Below are 19,019 nucleotides of genomic sequence, written 5' to 3' on the forward strand. Positions count from 1 at the left end.
AGAAAACAAAAGCAGTACTCCTGTATTTATATTATACTTCAATGACTTAATCTATAATAAATACAACCTGACAGAAAAGGATAAATGTGAAAAGTTACCAAATATGACAGATAAGAAAATTGAAAGGACACTGCTTTTACTCATAATTTGATTCTGAACAGAAAATGTGGTAACATTAAGAGAAAGTGCAAGAAAGAAAAATAATCTTATTTCTGATTTTAAAAACCTGATATTTGTTTGGGTTGTTCTATTGGGGGTGATGATTGTGCACCTAAATACTAACTTGAGCACATGTTATATTTAGTTGGATTAGCTTCTCATAAGCAGTCAGTGGGAAGTTATATTTTGAATACAGAACCGCCAGTCTAAATGTTGCATCAATACATTTATAAAGAGTCATAGAAGGGAAAAATGCACATTTGGCAAATCCTTTTGTATCTCTGCTTTGATATAAAGTGATAAAAAATGTATCAGAATTATACTAGTGACAATCCATTGTAGAAGGCATTTGAAAGGTCTATTATGGGCACACCATTTTACTTCCTTCTATGGTGCCTACCAGAGAATGTCTTACCAATGTCTTACCACCATTTCTTTAAAGTCACTCATTTGTGTCTGAGAACCTTTGTGATACTATGGACTGTAGCCTACCAGGCTCCTTTGTCCATGGATTTCTCCAAGCAAGAATACTGGAGTGGGTTTCCATTCCCTTCTCCAGGGGATCTTCCTACCCAGGGATCAAACCCAAGACTCCTCCATTGCAGGCATATTCTTCACCATCTGAACTGCCAGGGAAATCCATTTCTTGGTGTCTACTAAAATGTCTTAAGACTTTTCAATATTTTTGCAAATAAACCTAAGAAAAATATAAACATCAAAAATATTTCTCTATTATTGCTCAGGATTAATCATAAGATTAAATAACTATAAAGAATGTATATTTTGGGGGGTTTAACTAATTTGTCTTGGATTGGCTTCTCCTTACTTATTGCTCAACATATTTTATGAAGTACCTTGACAAGAAAGGATGTATTCTATTTAAAATACTCATACGATGATCCTTTGCAAAGGTAAAATAGGTTGGTAATAATTTTTTCTCCTTTATAAGCAAACATAAATTTTTTTGATAAGCCATAACTGAAGTGCAATATTGGAACCAGAAAGCATTATGCTAGACCAACCACAAAATTAGATTTTGTGATTGAGTTTAAAGGGTATCTCAAAGAACAAAGACCACTCTATTTCTTGACTATTTGGATGTCTATTAGGCACAACTAACTACCATTCATTCCCAGTATACCTTTCCATCAGTCTTTCCCATGTCAGTTAATATTTTATGAGTTTATGGCACTATCATGCACCCATGTATGCAGACCAAAGAACAAAAAGTCATTTCTATTTATAACCCAATCCAACTACAAGTTTGTACCAATTCTATCTCCAAAATAGATTATGAAATGTCTGCGTTATTTCCCATCTCCATCATGGTCTCTTGAAATAAAGTAAGAGACTCCTAAGTCTCGAAAATGTGCGGTAATGGTATGCTCACTTAAAACCCTGCTATTGATTCCACTTGTAATTAGAATTGAATGCAAACTTTTACTGTGACGCATGAAAGGTACTTATGATGTCTCCCTGGACTCCTCTCTGACCTGTCTCCTAACATTCCTATTGTTTACTATTCTCCATTAGACTTCTTTCTGTTTCATGAACATAATTAACTTATCCCAGTCTATTGACACATAGATAATGCCTGCTTCAACATCTTTGAATATGGTATCAGAAAGCCAAGAAATCATGCGTGAAGATTCCTAAATTATTTGGTCAGAGCTGTACAATATTATATTACTGTCAAAGTATAAGCACAAGCTTTCCGAGAGATTGTTAGAGTAGGACGATCATGGTAAAATTCCTTGATAATGTGGAGTTTACTCTGATCAGGGGCTTCTCAGGGGACACTAAGGAGAAAGGGTGGCAGAGGATGAGATGATTAGACAACATCAGTGACTCCATGGACATGAGTTTGAGCAAACTCTGGGAGATAGTGAAGGACAGGGAAGCCTGGCATCCTGCAGTCCATGAAGTTGCAAAGAGTCAGACATGATTTAGTGACTGAACAACAACAACATTATCTATGGTTTTTATTTTTTGCTCAAATGTTCTGAAACTCCAAAGTGATTTGAATAATACAAGTATTCTGAACTGCCACAGAATATACATTGCATAAAATGGCCACATGTTTATACATACATTTCTTTAGACACTTGTTAATTTTGTCCGATATGGAAAAAGAATAATACAGTGTAGGTAATGTGAAAAGAAGAGAAGTGAAAAGCAAAGGAAAAAGGGAATATATACCCATTTGAATGCAGATTTCCAAAGAATAACAAGGAGAGATAGAAAAGCCTTCCTCAGTGATCAATGCAAAGAAATAGAGGAAAATAATGGAATAGGAAAGACTAGAGATCTCTTCAAGAAAATTAGAGATATCAAGAGAACATTTCATGCAAAGATGGGCTCAATAAAGGACAGAAATGGTATGGACCTAACAAAAGCAGAAGATATTAAGAAGAGGTGGCAAGAATACACAGAAGAAGTATACAAAAAAGATCTTCACGACCCAGATATTCACAATGGTGTGATCACTCACCTAGAGCCAGACATCCTGGAATATGATGTCAAGTGGGCCTTTGGAAGTATCACTACAAACAAAGCTAGTGGAGGGGATAGAATTCCAGTTGAGCTATTTCAAATCCTAAAAAATGATGCTGTGAAACTGCTGCACTCAATATGTCAGCAAATTTAGAAAACTCAGCAGTGGCCACAGGACTGGAAAAGGTCAGTTTTCATTCCAATCCCAAAGAAAGGCAATGCCAAAGAATGCTCAAACTACCGTACAATTGTACTCATCTCACATGCTGGTAAAGTAATGCTCAAAATTCTCCAAGCTAGGCTTCAGGAATATGTGAACCATGAACTTCCAGATCTTCAAGCTGGTTTTACGAAGGCAGAGGAACCAGAGATCAAATTGTCAACATTCACTGGATCATCAAAAAAGCAAGAGAGTTCCAGAAAAACATCTATGTCTGCTTTATTGACTATGCCAAAGTCTTTGACTGTGTGGATCACAGTAAACTGGAAAACTCTGAAAGAGATGGGAATACCAGACCACCTGACCTGCCTCTTGAGAAATCTGTATGCAGGTCAGGAAGCAACAGTTAGAACTGGACATGGAACAACAGACTGGTTCCAAATAGGAAAAGGAGTACATCAAGGCTGTATATTGTCACCCTGCTTATTTAACTTATAGGCAGAGAACATCATGAGAAACACTGGGCTGGATGAAGCACAAGCTTGAATCAAGATTGGCGAGAGAAATATCAATAACCTCAGATATGCAGATGACACCACCTTATGGCAGAAAGTGAACAGGAACTAAAGAGCCTCTTGATGAAAGTGAAAGAGGAGAGTGAAAAAGTTGGTTTCAAGCTCAACATTCAGAAAATGAAAATCATGGCATCTGGTCCCATCACTTCATGGCAAATAGATGGGAAACAGTGGAAACAGTGGCTAACTTTATTTTTGGGGGCCTCAAGATCAATGCAGATGGTGATTGCTGCCATGAAATTAAAAGACGCTTACTCCTTGGAAGGAAAGTTAGGACCAACCTAGACAGCATATTGAAAAGCAGAGACATTACTTTGTCAACAAAGGTCCATCTAGTCAAGGCTATGGTTTTTTCAGTGGTCACATGTGGATGTGAGAGTTGGACTATAAAGAAAGCTGAGTGCAGAAGAATTGATGTTTTTGAACTGTAGTGTTGGAGAAGACTCTTGAGAGTCCCTTGGACTGCAAGGAGATCCATCCAGTCCATCCTAAAGGAGATTAGTCCTGGGTGTTCATTGGAAGGACTGATGTTGAAGCTGAAACTCCAATACTTTGGCCACCTGATGTGAAGAACTGACTCATTTGAAAAGTCTCTGATGTTGGGAAGGATTGAAGGCAGGAGGAGAAGGGGACAACAGAGGATGAGATGGTTGGATGGCATCACAGACTCAATGGACACGGGTTTGGGTAAACTCTGGGCATTGGTGATGGGCAAGGAGGCCTGGCGTGCTGCAGTTAATGGGGTCGCAAAGAGTTGGACATGACTAAGTGACTGAACTGAACTCAACTGATACAATTTTAATAAGATTTCTAAGATTTCAATTAAAACTGTTTTCCATTTGGCATTCCATAGATTAGGGAGTAAAACTCAGTATAGACTGTCTTAATATATTTCATTTTGAATGTCAATTAACTACATACATATATATATTTTTTTCTTTTTACTTCTCAAGCACTAGTGAGATAAAAATTAAATTTTCACTAAAGTTACATTAAGTTTACAAAATGCCTTCAAGTTTTTTTAACATTGTTTTTAATGCGATTTTGGCGTTGAAATTCATTGTCCCAACTCTTCACATTCTCCTTAAATGATATTTTACTACTGATATGGCCTATTATATTGCAATTAAGCCCTTTACTGAGATATTTATATTTTGAAAGTAAGATTATATGATTTACTGCTGAATTTAAGGAAATATTTCTAAAGACTTAGAAAATAAATTACTATGAAATTAATAATCTAATGTCAGTAGGGATATTACTAATAGATCAATTCAAAATCACTAGCACTTTTGTAGTGTTATAATAATCACATATATAAAATATTAAAATAGATATGAAGCACAAAAAAATAGAATTAAAATATAGAATTCCAAGCCAGAACATACAAGATGCAAAGGGGCACCTTAAAACTTATAGGTAATATTTTATTATAAGTGCTGCTTTACCAAAACAAAATGAAATAAAAATATTTTCAATGCCCACTTCTGTGAATTTCAGAGATATCAATGAGAACCAAGTTTATGACTTGTGAAATAAAGAACACTGGGTTTTGATCAAGAGTGCCTGCTCTAGGTTGATTTCTCAGTGTCTGGTGCCTTTAGAAGATAGTTCAATTATTCGTTCATTCGACAGCAAGCAATCATTAGTATCTGTCATTTAGAAAACATGGTGCTAGCCCCTGACATAAATTTAAGATGTGAACTTGTTTTTAAAGAGTTTACAGCTTTGTGTGGGAACATAATTCTAAATATCACATCATAGTGTGATTAGTGCTATCATCACAGTTGCATATTTAAGAGCACCAGGTAGAAGCAAATAAGTTCTGCTGGAAAAATTATGGAAAGGCAGACTACCAAGGAGCATAAAATTGGGATAGAGAAGAAAAACACAATATAGGAGGTAGAAGGTGTCAGTTCAGAACGTTTTTAAGCTATCAAAAAATATTTCAGTTAACTCCTATTCACTGGGCCCAGCATTTCTGGTAGCTAATCAAATAATTTGATCAGTGCCAATGGATTAATCAATTTGACAATGCTCCTTTACCAAGGGCTTTTTCCAAAAGCAATACCTTGACGAAAAGGAAAAACTTCAGCAATAGGTCATTCAGAGTCTACTGTGTGCAGTTTTTAGAGCAGAGTGCCATACCTATTCTCAGGTACTAAGTCTGTATCAAATGGCATTTCAAGCTTAAGTATAGGAGAGCACTTCGAATCTCATTTCAAAAATGGATAAAGGAAATATAAATTAAGCAAAAAGATTTCTAATGTGTTTTCATTCATAAGCAAAGGTTATACTTTTCTGTTACAGATAACTTTTAAAATTTATCTAAGTAAATTATATTACGGTTACTAGAAATTTAAGTAACAGCTATGGCTATTACTTATGCATCTTACAGGCAGCACTAACTTAGTAAACACAGATTCATAAGGCTGTATGTGTTCACTCTAATACAAATATATGGACAGAAAGAAAGGGAGAGAAGGAGAGAAGAAACGTCCAAAGGGTACTAACAAGGTACAAATCAGGTACTAATGAGGGTACTAAGTAAGGAAGGTACTAAAAGATGCAGAGAGTACAAGAAGCAGGCCTGTGAATAAAAATCGCCAGTTGAAATAAGCACACATTTTAATGTTGTGCTTTGTGAAGTTAGACATACATTTTAATAATTGCTTTTAATGATTATTCACGAATGAATTATTAATTAACTCTCTAGACTAAAAATATCATTCCATGCTTGCTAAATAACATTTCCTCAAATGAAAGAAAAAATTATATATGAAAAGGATAAAACTTCTCTCATCATTAGTGCTTCTGTAAAGTCTTTGTATTTGATCTTGCTATAACTAATGCATGTTTGGTTAGGACACTTCCACATCACAAATTACAGCATTCAAGGTCACAGATGGATATAATGTACACACAGAAAATGAATTATTTTGCAGTGAGACTAATAATAGAATAATATGTGTACCAATGTATGGCTCTGCATAGGTGTATGCAAATATCGGGGTTTTTTTTGCTGTTGTTGTTGTCTTTTATTCAAGGGATTTTCTCTTCAATCTTTCTTGGTAACAATAATTGTTCTAAAAATTGGGGTCTGTGTTAAAATACTCTGAGACAGAAGTATAAAAATTCTCAACTGCTAGTAGAAAAAATATATTCTCAAACAAACATAAAAGTTATTTTCCTCAATTCTTAGTGACAAATAAATTCAGATTCATGCTAAGTCATGTATGTTAAATAGCAGGTCAATATAAAAGGTTAATTCTATATGGTAATTCTGCCCCCCAACACATACACACAAATTACCCCAAATAAGTTGGAAATAATTCATTTATTTTCTACAGTTTCCCTATTTTTTAATTCTTAAACAGTATTAAAGGTTACTTTATATTCCCTGTGCTTCACAATACATCCTGAACCTGTCTTACATCCAATAGTTTGTACTCCCACCTTCCTACCTCTATAATGCCACTTTCCTGCCACTAGTAACTCCCAGTTTCTTTTTTGTATCTGTAAGTCTGATTCTTTTCTGTAATATTCACCAGTTTGTTGTATATTTTAGATTTCACATATAAGTGATATCATAGGGTATTTGTCTTTTTCTGACTTATCTAACTTAGCATAATGCCCTCCAAGTCCATCTATGCTGATGCAAATGGTAAAATTTTGTTCTTTTTCCTGGTTGAATAGTATTACACTGCATATTCATACAATATCTTCTTTACCAAATGTCTTTGCTGGACATTTAGGTTGCTCCCCTTTCTTGGCAATTGTAAGTATGCTGCTATGAACATTGGAGTACATGTATTTTTTTTGAGTGAGTGCTTTTGGTTTTTTTCTTTTTATGATATATTCCCTGGAGTGGGATTATGTAATTTCTGGGTCATATGACACTTCTATTTTCAGTTTTTTTTTGAGAAACGTCCATACTGTTTTCCACAGTGACTGTGCTGATTTACATTCTCGCCAACAGTGAATAAGGGTTTTCCTCAAGAACATTAGTTATTAGTGTTCTTTTTCTTAAATTTTGGCTGTGCTAAGTCTTTGTTGAGGCAGGCAGACTTGTCTTGTTGTTGAGCATGGGCTCTAGAGTGTGTGGGTTCAGTAGTTGTCACACACAGACTTAGTTGCTCTGTAGCATGTGAGATCTTAGTTCCCTGACCAGGGAATGAATCACATCCCCTGCACTGGAAGCTGGACTCTTAACTACTTAACCGACAAGGGAGCCCCATTTTTGTGTTCTTTTTGATGGCAGTCATTCTGACAGGTGTGAGATGATATTTCATTGTGGTTTTGATATGCATTTCCTTGATGATTAGTGACGTTGAACATCTTTTCATGTGCTTTTTGGCCATCTGCATCTCCTCACTAGTAAAATGTCTATTCGGTTCTGCCCAATTTGAATGATTATGTAATGGCTTAAAACTATGCCCTCCCTCATAGCTCAGTTGGTAAATAATCTGCCTGCAATGCAGGAGACCCTGGTTTGACTCCTGGGTTGGAAAGATCCACTGGAGAAGGGATAGGCTACCCATTCCAATATTCTTGGGATTTCCTTGTGGCTCAGCTGGTAAAGAATCCACCTGCAATGTGGGAGACCTGGGTTTGATCCCTGATTTGGGAAGATCCCCTGGAGAAGGGAAAGGCTACCCACTCCAGTACTCTGGCCTGGAGAATTATAGTCCATGGCTTTGCAAAGAGTTGGACATGACCACACGGAAGAATTGATGCTTTTGAACTATGGTGTTGGAGAAGACTCTTGAGAGTCCCTTGGACTGCAAGGAGATCCAACCAGTCCATTCTGAAGGAGATCAGCCCTGGGATTTCTTTGGAAGGAATGATGCTAAAGCTGAAACTCCAGTACTTTGGGCACCTCATGTGAAGAGTTGACTCATTGGAAAAGATTCTGATGCTGGGAGGGATTGAGGGCAGGAGAAAGGGACGACTGAGGATGAGATGGCTGGATGGCATCATGGACTCGATGGACGTGAGTCTGAGTGAACTCCGGGAGTTGGTGATGGACAGGGAGGCCTGGCGTGCTGCGATTCATGGGGTTGCAGAGTCGGACACGACTGAGCGACTGAACTGAACTGAAACAAATTTCACTGTGCCCTTAAATAAGTTTTAAATGATATGGTGAAACTGATATTTTTTTCCCACAAACTAGGTGAAATTTAGCATTTGACTGTATCACCACTCTCAACACATATATCTGTATAATTCCTTCAGAGACCAGTGATCCTTCCCATACTAAAATGATGCATTAGGGTAGGCAGAATTCTTCCCTTTTTATGAGTGAATATTTGACTCCTTACTACTCAGTAATTTTATGCCCTACCGTATAGTATCACAGAGAATCATCTTCAGAAGGTTAGCCATTCTCCTTCTGTAGGTGAGGTATTTATTTTTCATGTGAAGTCAAAGAAGTTCAGCTGTTTCCTGTCAGAGGATTATGTCACATATTACATTATATGAAAATATAAACAACTCTTTTATTGCAAAAAATTAATTTTAACCCCCAAGTGAAGCTGCTCAGTTGTGTTCAAATCTTTGCGACCCCATGGACTGTGACCTACCATGCTTCTCCGTTCATGAGATTTCCCAGGCAAGAGTGTTGGAGTGGGTTGCCATTTCCTTCCCCAGAGGATCTTCCTGACCCAGGGATCGAACCCGGGTCTCCTGCATTGTAGGCAGATGCTTTACCATCTGAGCCACCCAGGAAGTCCCTTTTCACCCCCAAACAAGTCAAATTACCAAATGTTATTCTGCACAAAGGTTTGCCAAAGATCACATAATATGTACACTATATTTCTAGTGAAATGCCCACTCTTCAAGTTACAGCATACATTATTATGCTTAAAATGCAAACACAAATAAAAAAAAAAATAAAATACTTTTAAGGTAAGGAGCATGCAGGTCACGTTTTTTTCCACAGCAGACATATCTGCATTTCTTCAGTTGTTGGTTATTAATATTTCATTAATTTTCAAGCTACCGCAAATCCCCCTTGAGGTTTCATTAATAAAATACTGTCCATATCAGCAAGATTATAGTCAAAGTAGCCAAATTACAGAACCCATTTAATTACCTAGAAATTTTAAGAGTGCTGAGTATTTGCTTTGATTTAAAGAACTGAACAATCTGATGCTTTGATGATTACAAAGGGTCTTTAGCTTTATCTGTTTTCTTGGTAATTTTAATTATTTCTCATACATTTCCCACTTAGATATTTTCCTTTGTTTGCCCTTTTAGAATGATAACGAGAAATTTTGAGGAAAAATGAATTAGTACTTCAGTTCAGTTCAGTTTAGTCACTCAGCTGTGTCCGACTCTTTGTGACCCCATGAACTGCAGCATTCCAGGCCTCCCTGTCCATCACCAGCTCCTGGAGTTTATTAAAACTCATGTCCATTGAGTCAGTGATGCCATCCAACCATCTCATCCTCTGTCATCCCTTTCTCTTCCTGCCTTCTATCTTTCCCAGCATCAGGGTCTTTTCAAATGAGTCAGCTCTTCACATCAGGTGGCCAAAGTATTGGAGTTTCAGCTTCAACATCAGTCCTTCCGATGAATATTCAGCTCTGATTTCCTTTAGGATGGACTGGTTGGATATTCTTGCAGTCCCAGAGACTCTCAAGAGTCTTCTCCAAAACCACAGTTCAAAAGCATCAATTCTTCGATGCTCAGCTTTCTTTATAGTCCAACTCTCACATCTATACATACAAAATTAGTACTTAAGTACGTCTAAAATAAATTTGTTGTTGTTGGTCGCTGAGTCATGTCTGACTCTTTTGCGACCCCATGGAGGCTCCTCTGTTCCTGGGATTCTCCAGGCCAGAATACTGGAGTGGGCTGCTGTTTCTTTCGCCAGGGGATCCTCTGGACTCATGGATAAAATCCCCATCTCTTGAGTCTCCTGCATTGCAGGTGGATTCTTTACCACTGAGCCACAAATGGACAAAGACATAAGCACTTTACATTCACAATATCAATCTTTTCTCCTCAGTTTCCTGAACTATATAAGATTTTTGACCAAGGAATATAGTCAACAAATTTGTAGCATTAAATTCTGGCCCAAATACTCAATTTTTCAGACTCCCCAATCTCCTACCTACTCTAAGAATACCAGTTTTCCTGATTTTGAGTAATTTTTTGCATACATGAGTACACAGTTTGGATTTAGGTATTAAAGCAATTCTTAATTTTACTCTAATCCTATCTCATATATGGTCATGCATTTGATCATATCACATTTATTTAAAGAATGATGGGGTAGAGGACATTTAACAATGGACTGGTTCCAAATTGGGAAAAGAGTGTGTTAAGGATGTATATTGTCATTTTAGATTACATCATCCAAAATGCCAGGCTGGAGGAAGCACAAGCTGCACTCGAGACTACTAGGAGAAATATCAATAACCTCAGATATGCAGATGACACCACTGTTATGGCAGAAAGCGAAGAAGAACTAAAGAGGTTCTTGATGAAAGTGAAAGAAGAGAGTGGAAAAAAAGAAAAAGAGGAGGGTGAAAAAGTTGGCTTAAAACTCAGCATTTAAAAAACTAACATCATGGCATCCAGTCCCATTCAGTTCAGTTCAGTCACTCAGTCGTGTCCGACTCTTTGCGACCCCATGAATCGCAGCATGCCAGGCCTCCCTGTCCATCACCATCTCCAGGAGTTCACTCAGACTCACGTCCATCGAGTCCATGATGCCATCCAGCCATCTCATCATCAGTCGTCCCCTCCTCCTCCTGCCCCCAATCCCTCCCAGCATCAGAGTCTTTTCCAATGAGTCAGCTCTTCGCATGAGGTGGCCAAAGTACTGGAGCTTCAGCTTTAGCATCATTCCTTCCAAGAAATCCCAGGTTGATCTCCTTCAGAATGGACTGGTTGGATCTCCCTGCAGTCCAAGGGACTCTCAAGAGTCTTCTCCAACACCACAGTTCAAAAGCCCATTACTGCATGGCAAATAGATGGGGAAACAATGGAAACAGGGACAGACTTTATTTTCTTGGGTTCCAAAATCACTGCAGATGGTGACTGCAACCATGAATTTAAGACACACTTTCTCCTTAGAAGAAAAGTTATAACCAACCTAGAAAGCATATTAAAAAGCAGAGATACTACTTTGCCGACAAAGGTCTGTCTAAGCTACAGTTTTTCCAGTAGTCATGTGTGGATGTGAGAGTTGGACTATAAAGAAAATTGAGCAACGAAGTATTCATGTTTTTGAATTATGGTGTTGGAGAAAACTCTTCAGAATCCCTTGGACTGCAAAGAGATCAAGACAGTCAATCCTAAAGGAAATCAGTCCTGGATGTTCATTGAAAGGACTGATGTTGAAGCTGAAACTCCTTACTTTGGCCATCTGATGCGAAGAGCTGACTCCTTAGAAAAGACCCTGATGGTGGGAAAGATTGAAGGCAGGAGGAGAAGGTGATGACAGAAGATGAGATAGTTGGATGGCGTCACCGACTCAATGGACATAAGTTTGAGCAAGCTCTGGGGATTGGTGATGGACAGGGAAGCCTGGCATTCTGCAGTTCATGGGGTTGCAAATAGTCGGACATGACTGAGCAACGGAACTGAACTGAGGTAAAAGAGAAAAATGAAGCATACTTTCACCATTTTTTTTTTCATATGTACATGTATGTTGGAGACCTGTTCACTTGAAAATCTAAGATTACATAAAATATGTAAAATTTATTCTTTTCAGTTAACAGCTATTTTCCCTCATCAATATGTTACTTTTTTGGGTAAATTTCTGAGTCAGTGTGCTCAGAGAAAGAAACCCATCACAAAAGTGTGCATATTGTGAATAGTGTTTATATAAAGCTTAAGAACAGGCAATGTATATCTATATTAACATAAATTACATAGTAGATTCTATGGAAGTAGTTATTGAATGGGAAGAGACATGAGTGGACCTTCTGTAAGTGATGGAAATACTTTGCATATACACATTTATACATTTATAAACAGCATTAATCTTTAGATAGGTTTTCCTGGTGGGTCAGACAGTAAAAAATCTGCTTGAAATGCAGGAGACCCGGATTTTATCTCTGGGCTGAAGAAATCCCCTGAAGAAGGGAATGGCTACCCACTCCAGTCTTCTTGCCTAGACAATTAACAGGACAGAGTCTGGTGGGCTACCATCCAGGGGTCGCAGAGTGGGATGTGAGTGAAGGACTACACTCCCACTTTCACTTTTCTAGCTTTAGAGGTAACACCAATGCACTTGCCTGTGCATGAATTAACTCAGTTTTTAAAATGTTTTTCTATGGTGCCAAGAGCAAATATTGAAGTTTAAGAAAAAAATATATTTTGATAGGCATGTGTATCCATTTCCCTCTTTCTGCTTTTACTGTTCCAGTTCAAGTTTCATTTATTCCAAATCTTAACTACTGAAAAGCCTACTGAGACCAAAATTCAGAATTTGTTCTTTCTTCATTAATTACGGAATCCCCATTTTTCACATTTAACTCCCTTTAGCTAAATGTGGTCATGACAAATAACTTTGGACGATAGGATATAGGTGGATGTAGGTATACAACTTTTAGGAAGAGTACATATAAAGAAGGGTATATGCTCTTTTTATTCTTTGTTCTTGTGCCTCTCTCCTGTTGGCTAGAACCATGACACAATAGCTGGAGCTCAAGCAGCCATATTGGACTATGGCAAATTCATATATTCACATATTCATATGCTCAGGATGAAATAGGAACAAGATAGAATTGTGGGATCATAAAGTTCAGAAAGCCATCTCAGCTCTAAAATAATTACCTCCAGATTTCTTTTACTTGAAGGAGAAATATATATTTATTGTAGTTAAACCACAGTTAATTTATGGACTTTTTTTGATGACTAGTAAAAGCCTAATGTAAATTGATAAACTTGCTGTATAAGCTTTTTTCCTATCAAATCTTTCTCATTATAATCCATCATTCAAACATATTGTTGACATTTTCCTAAGAACATTTCTGATCATGATCCCTCTTCCACTGAAATTTCTTGTTCTCATTCAGAAATATTGCTATGGTACCAGGCATAATAATATTGGTATTATTAAATAATCAGTTACAAAAGAGAATGCAAAATCTGATTCTGTATTTTTTATGTAAAATACCAATTTGTGTAGGAAATGAAGACCTGAAGATACCCACCAAAATGTAAATTTTCATTATTTGGGGCTTATGATATTTATTTTGTGTTATAATTTTCTTAATTTACTAAATTTATGAAGAGCATAGGCTTTACTGTAGTAATTAAAACAAATGACTTTTTCAGAAGCAAAATTAAAATCATCCATCATTTCAACATATTCAAAGCTTTTAGAATTTAAAGACCATTTCTATTAGTGACAGTAACAAAAAATAATCACCACTCTCATTTTAAGCATTTCCCATTGTTCTGAATGCTTTAACTAATAAATTAAGGGAACATATATATTTATATAAATAATAATAAAAACTAACATTATTTGAGTACTTAATTATGACAGACACCCTCTTAAATACTTTTACTTCTGTTGATTTATGTGTGCACACTAATCCTCTAGGAGAAAGAAACTATTACTGAGAGGTACAGACTTTAGGCACAGAGATATTAAGTCATAGTGGGGCTAATATGTTAATTCAAGCTTTCTGGCTCAAAATTCTGCACTCTTATCTCCATTTTTAAGCCTCTGTAGCCAGATGCAAAATGACTCACAAAAATTACTACTTAATGTCAGAAATTTCTGTGTGAATAAAAAACAGCAAAATGAAGCTATATTCAAAGCAAGAAAAATATTTGCAAATTATGATACAATTTATAGGAGATTAATAATCTTAAGGTGTTTTAAAATGAATAAAAAGTACTTTACAGAACAATAAATATCAAAAAGACAAAGACATAAAAAAAGAAGTTTTCAGTGAAAGCAATCTCCAAGAAGGCAATGGCACTCCATTCCAGTACTCTTGCCTGGAAAATCCCATGGATGGAGCAGCCTGGTGGGCTGCAGTCCATGGGGTCGCTAAGAGTCGCACACGACTGAGCAACTTCACTTTCACTTTTCACTTTCATGCATTAGAGAAGGAAATGGCAACCCACTCCAGTGTTCTTACGTGGAGAATCCCAGGGACGCAGGAGCCTGGTGGGCTGCTGTCTATGGGGTCGCACAGAGTTGGACATGACTGAAGCGACTTAGCAGGAATTTGTGATGATTATTTACAAATTTAAGATATGCTATTTTTTATGTTCTATGTTACTAAGTGCTCAAATGGCTGTTATTGCAATTCTGGCCAGGGTGTGGCAACACATGCATTGTGTTGGGCACATTTACAAAACTTTTTGAAATGTACTAGACAATATATGCATGTATGCATGCATGCTAAGTTGCTGCAGTTGTGTCTGACTCTGTGTGACCCCATAGACTGCAGCCCACCAGGCTCCTCCATCCCTGGGATGTTCATCGCAGCACTGTTTATAATAGCCAAGACATGGAAACAACCTAGATGTCCATCAGCAGATGAATGGATAAGAAAGCTATGGTACATATACACAATGGAGTATTACTCAGCCATTAAAAAGAATACATTTGAGTCAGTTCTAATGAGGTGGAAGAAACTGGAGCCTATTATACAGAGTGAAGTAAGCCAGAAAGAAAAACACCAATACAGTATACTAACACATATATATGGAATTTAGAAAGATGGTGACGATAACCCTGTATGCGAGACAGCAAAAGAGACACAGATGTATGGAACAGTCTTTTGGACTCTGTGGGAGAGGGAGAGGGTGGGATGATTTGGGAGAATGGCATTGAAACATGTATAATATCATATAAGAAATGAATCGCCAGTCCAGGTTTGATGCAGGATACAGGATGCTTGGGGCTGGTGCACTGGGATGACCCAGGAGGGGTGGTACGGAGAGGGACGTGGGTGGGGGGTTCAGGATGGGGAACACGTGTACACCCATGGTGGATTCATGTTGATGTATGGCAAAACCGATACAATATTGTAAAGTAATTAGTCTCCAATTATAATACATAAATTTATATTAAAAAATAATTTAAAAAAGAATACTGGAGACAATATATACCCAAGTTTAAAGTGTGCATAACTCCTTTATGCTGACTTCCCTTTTAAGAATTTAGCCTAATTAAAAAATGTAATTTACAACTGGACTTTGGGATAGTCATATTTGTAGTAGTGAAAAATTGGAAACTAGTCAGATACACCTCTATTAGGGATTGGTTCATGAAATTACAGTACATTTACACAATGGAATGTCATGCAGTTACAAAAAGGAGAACATTACAGACATAAATATCAATATGTGAAATTTTCACAGCATACTAATTAACAGAAAAAAATTGTTACACAGTACTGTGTAGATTGAATGATTCTATTTGTGTAAATATACATGTTTATGTGTTTATTTTTTAAGGTCAGGAGGACTTTATAGAAAAGTATTATCATTGACTGCCTCAGAGTGTGATAAGATGAAAGGAATGGGGATGAGGGTAAGAAGAAAGATTATAGAGGAAATTTACATTTCTACTTATGGATCACTGTATTATTTTCTTTCACATAAGCATAATCACTTACATACATTATAGAAACACAGTAAAAACAGTTTCATCTTCAAAAAACAACTAAAAATACTTGCAGTCCACAATACTTTTTCTATCTTCTTCCTGCCATTCATTACACTCAGTAACTAAATCTGATTCTTACAGAGGTCCACCAGAAGTCTCAAATTCGAAGATTAAAACCTCATTCATACCCAAGAAAGGAGAATCAAAAATTCCTTAGTGGTAGGTAATTCTCAAAATGCTACTTACATCATGGAACGTTCTTACTTTTTATCTTCTGAGTTCCATTCAAAAGAAAAAAAGATATATTCGATAACTTACCACAATACAGTATGCATATAATCTATGTATATGTCTGTCTTCTCTAAGAACCTCTGGGTTTCACACTGGCAGTGTTTTTCTATACCCCTTTATCCTTTGACTATACCTAGTCCTCAAGTATGTATATGAAGTGAAGTGAAGTGAAGTCGCTCAGTCGTGTCTGACTCTTTGCTACCCTGTGGACTGTAGCCCACCAGGCTCCTCCGTCCATGGGATTCTCCAGGCAAGAATACTGGAGTGGGTTGCCATTTCCTTCTCTAGGGGATTTTTCCCGACCCAGGGATCGAACCCAGGTCTCCTGCATTGCAGGCAGACGCTTTAACCTCTGAGCCACCAGGGAAGCCCATATAGTGAACCTTAAAATGTCCACTGAGTTGCTTACTTAACTACAGAGATAGCTCGATTGATAACCCAAGTGAAGTGCTAATAAATGTGATTGTTTTGTCAATTACTGAAACAAGTGATTTATCTACAGTGAAGTTTATTCTCATTTCTTTGAGAAAATGGATATTAAAAGTATTCACATAAAACAGTAGTGCTCTTAATATTTAAACAATTGTAAGATAAATGATGCCGTAGAGAAATGGATTCAGTGTTAATGTAGAAGTGTAATTATCTTTATTAAAAGTGTATGAATACTAAAATTCTTGTCAAGTTAACAAGGTTGAGAATCTGAAGTTCTTAAAACTATTCAGATGCAGCCACCTGACTCCAGGTCAGGGCTTAAAACTGCTATACTCAGATACCAATTCCAATAGTTGAAGAGGCTGACAGAAAATGCTGCATCAATTGAATTCATATGTGATTTATGTTCATTTCATTAAATCACATTTATTACCCACAATCTTATTAATATCTCTGTGTTGAGTTCTAATACCTGCTGATTACTCCCTTCCCAATCCTTGCCCTCACCCCACCCCAAAGCCCACTATTCTTTAAAAAGTTGGAAGTTTTTGAGATATAATTTCCTTATGCCTTCTGCATATTATAGAAACTCTCAATATGCTATCACTTAAGAGATAATTCAACCTATTTACATAATTCTACTGATGAGGGACTCTCTGGTAAAGTGTAATTCAAATTTTATATAACATTAAATAGAAGAAGTTAGTTGAAAATTAGAACTAGAATATACTTCCTTAAAATCTCTGCCTGAGTGAGTGAAGTCGCTCAGTTGTGTCCGACTCTTTGCGACACCTTGGACTGTAGCCTACCAGGCTCCTCTGTCCATGGGACTTTCCAGGCAATTGTACTGGAGTGGATTGCCATTTCCTTCTCCAGTGGATCTTCCTGACCCAGGGATCGAACCCGGGTCTCCCGCATTGGAGACAGAGGCTTTACCGTCTGAGCCACCAGGGAAGTCAAAATCTCTGCCTACTGACCCTAAATTCTGCTTTCTGGAACAGCAAAATATAAACATAATTGTTTTTCAGTTTTGGAGCCTAGTTTATTCCAAGTTTCCCAGTTCCTTTTCACTCTATTATTTATTATTAAGCACTTACATCCAATAGCAGTATTCTTTGGATAACTGACCCCTGTAACCTTCCCATTCATCTCTTCTGCTCTCATTCTTCCTGTTTTAGCTTATTCCCAAAACCCAGGGCCAGCGTTAAATGCCTTAATTTATCAATTCTCTTCCTTTTCTATTTTTAATATTGTAATATCTATTTATACTCTGACATGTCCAGTTGTCTGTTCAACATTTAGCATTCTTGTCTAATCTTTCCTGAAACTCTGACTTTGAAAGTGTGCCCTGAGAGTCTATTGCTTACTTTTACTCAGTCATCATACTTTGAATTTCCTCCTTTTCCTTATTTTGTCCAACCTAAGTTTCTGAACTCTTAAATCAAGATTGTAAACCTTCTCCAAAACAGCCATATTGCCTGAGAGGAAACTCCAGCTATTTATAATGTCTGTCTAACCAAAATTTTCTAAATGTGTCCATCTTCAACATGCAGAATATTTTTAGGACTTCATTAGGATTCTGCTTATGACACCTGCTTTTCCAGAACATGGAGTTTTACCATGCTGTATATATATTTTATTAACATAACAGCCTCCATAATTGATCTGTCCAAGTTTATCAACACAGTCTTGTAACCAGTAAGTAATATTGACACGTTATAGTGAAGGCTATACTTTTCCAATTATATTAGCTGAAAAAAAAAATAAGCAAAACACTATATCTTACTTCTTTCTCTTCTATGGAGAACAAATTCTGAGAAAAAAATTAACAATATTATAATAAAGTTACAATAACAATAATAGTTCTCCTCTATTTCCCTTTTCCTAAAGAATAAAAAGTACATTTAATTTCTAAAAACAAAATGAATAAAGTGAATGGATTAAACTCTACTTAATATCAGTTTAGGCAATGGGTTGAATATATGTTTTCATATATTTTATTCTTAGTTAATCTTTTAAAAAAGTGATTATTGCCTGTATAACTTCTTTATTTAAAATATATTTAAAATTAAAACTCCTTCAAAGGTAATGAGGCCTTAAACACTTCTTCAGTTTCAATCTGGATTGTAATCTTGGAGGTATATCTGACCACAAATTATAATTTGTTATAACAAATAAAAGAAAAATGAAACTCATGTATTATACCAGAGAGAGGCCAAAAGGTTAACATTTCCTCTCCCAGGCCTGAAAGAAAGTCAATAGAAGAATGTTTGAAGCTTTCACCAGAGAAGCTGGATCTTTAGTGATAGTGAAGAAA

The 19,019-nt window shown here is 36.6% G+C and overlaps 1 protein-coding gene and 1 non-coding gene across 2 annotated transcripts in view; both read right to left on the reverse strand.

The window, feature by feature from the left end:
• Positions 1–19,019, reverse strand: part of ERBB4 (erb-b2 receptor tyrosine kinase 4) — a 770,675-nt gene that overhangs the window by 480,434 nt on the left and 271,222 nt on the right. The gene's annotated exons all lie outside the window — the stretch shown is intronic.
• On the reverse strand, positions 9,043–9,114 carry TRNAC-ACA (transfer RNA cysteine (anticodon ACA)). The gene has a single exon. It is a non-coding gene; the product is annotated as a tRNA-Cys (tRNA).

This window comes from Budorcas taxicolor, chromosome 2 (assembly GCF_023091745.1).
Source record: "Budorcas taxicolor isolate Tak-1 chromosome 2, Takin1.1, whole genome shotgun sequence".
Lineage (NCBI taxonomy): Eukaryota > Metazoa > Chordata > Mammalia > Artiodactyla > Bovidae > Budorcas > Budorcas taxicolor.